We start from the raw sequence: 2,500 nt of genomic DNA on the forward strand, positions 1-2,500 counted from the left end.
TAGTAGTGATGATGATGTGGTGGTGGTGGTTGTAATAGTGATGGTAGTTGTGGTAGTGGTATTGATGATGATGTGGTGGTGGTTGTAGTAGTAGTGGTAGTGATGATGATGATGTGGTGGTGGTTGCAATAGTAGTGGTAGTGATGATGGTTATAATTCTAGTGGCAGTGATGATGATGTGGTGGTTGGAAGGAGGGGGGGGGGGGGGCTGTCCTTGGAAGAATTTGACCTCACCGGAATTTGACGGCAGTTGCTCCAGACCAGGGTTTTTTCAGGTGAAACCGGAGTTTTGGCCTCACTGAATAGACTATCAATGACAATTTCATTTTGATGTGTACAAGTACAAGATCATCCGGTTTTGTTTTGACTCAAGGCAACAGTTCAAGGTTTCGCTCGACGGCAGATGATGGCTTAGATGACACTATAGTTTTTAAATTACCTTTAAATTATTTTTCAATTGCTAAATTAGATTTTAAAGATACACACAACAAACATCATGGTGGGATTGGCAATCACAATGAATATATATCCATGAACAGAAATAATAACAAACGACGCGATAAATTCATTGCATCAACAGGTAATCCAGCGTAACTGTGGTGTGTAATGTGCACACACAAACTTTGTTGACAATCAAATTGGTCGCGGGGTTTTAAATTTTAAGCCCAGCAGAGAACTCGCGCAATTCGGTTGGACAGGCCCGATACTATTTTTAGAAGGCCCTGCTCAAAAACATATCGCAACAAACGTCTCTCTCTCTCTCTCTCTCTCTCTCTCTCTCTCTCTCTCTCCCCCGCTCTATCCCTAAATCATAAAACCACACACACACACTCTCTCTCCCTCTGACACACACACACACACACACACCCATAGTGTCATACAAAAGAGTTTGGCCTAAACACACCAACAATATCAATTCTCATGAAAGCTTTAGCCATTTCCAGTCAACAGATTAGATACAATAATAGCAATAACAACAATAAAATACATTACATATCATAAACAATTCGTGTGATTTGATTTCAGGGTAAGAAAGGTTTTTCCGTGAAGAAGCGTGAGAGTAGCCGTGTTGAGGAGATTTATTTAAGAACCACAACGGTGCTAAAACTACTTTGACCTACTTTGACAGTACTGAGGTCACATAATGTCAGTCTTGAGAAACGTAAGTCTGAAATTTGATTCAAATTCTTTTTTTTTTTTTAAAGTATGCCAACAATAAAACTGCATTGTTCATATATGGGGCTCATGGTTTTTATTTATCTTATCCATTAATCTTGAAAATGATTGATGAGTGGACCCAAAATAATGTAAGTCCATGCTTACAGAGCATCTCAGAATCAGAGCTATCGTTAGGTCTCTCCATTGGCTTCCTGTTATAGAGAAAGTGAAATTCGAAATTGCCACAATCGTGTTCAAATGCCTAAATTGATATAGCCCCGTCTTATTGTTTTGTTTTGTTTTTAAGGGTTTTACGGCGCTTGCAACACATTAAGGTCATATCAGCGCCAGTAAAAAGGAAGAAAATGGGATAGTAAAAAGTTCTAGAATTACAATTAAAGTACACAAGAAAAGGTAAGACAAAGGGGAACTGGGAACAAATAGGGATCAGATGTAGATTCCAAGAGCATACCACCAATGTACTTAGTTTGAGATCACCTACAAGTCTCATCCAGACACAAGCACAAAATCCAACAAAGAGGAGCACACTCAAATGCTTACACTACACATTAAAAATGACAAATATAATAATACATAACAGAGAGATGATTTACAAGGAAAAAAATATCATCTCCCAAAACAATAACTATGCATTTGACTGTTTCCCTCCCAGCCAGGACTCCAACCAGGATCAGGACAAAACCAAGTAACCTCATTCCAAGACAAGGACAGAAAGCATGTTGGAAAACAGATATAAAGGGATAGAAGACACAGTATGTACCCCCTGCCCACTATGGGAGTAGCCCCGTCTTATCTCCCAGGGCTTCTTGCCCTGCTAGATCACTCCGATCCCAATATGAACGACTGATTACTGTTCCCATTTGTAAACTATCTCTCGCTGAAAACCCTTTCTCTGTTGGGGCTATAAAAGTATGTAACAAATTGGATAAAGAAATCAAAGACGTCCCGAGCTGAGTTATTTTAGGAAACTTATGAAAACATACCTATTCAGGCAGGCTTTTGAATAGTAATAGTATTTAAATTTGTGCTTTGTGTTGACTATTAATGTCTTTATATTATGTCTAGCGCCTTAGAGTAGTACTATTGTAGGTTCTGCGCGCTGTATAAATTATGTATTGCAAAGTAATTATTATCATTAACTTAACCGGAAAATCATTGAAGTATCACAGAAGTACTTTCAGCGTTATATTCTTAAATCAAATGTTCCGTATCGTTATTATTATTATTATTATTATTATTATTATTATTATTATTATTATTATTATTATTATTATATTATTATTATTATTTTTATTATTATTATTATTATTATTATTATTAT

This window comes from Berghia stephanieae, chromosome 2 (genome assembly GCF_034508935.2).
Source record: "Berghia stephanieae isolate SIO BIC M18660-M18661 chromosome 2, UCSD_Bste_1.3, whole genome shotgun sequence".
In the NCBI taxonomy this organism is placed as follows: Eukaryota; Metazoa; Mollusca; class Gastropoda; order Nudibranchia; family Aeolidiidae; genus Berghia; species Berghia stephanieae.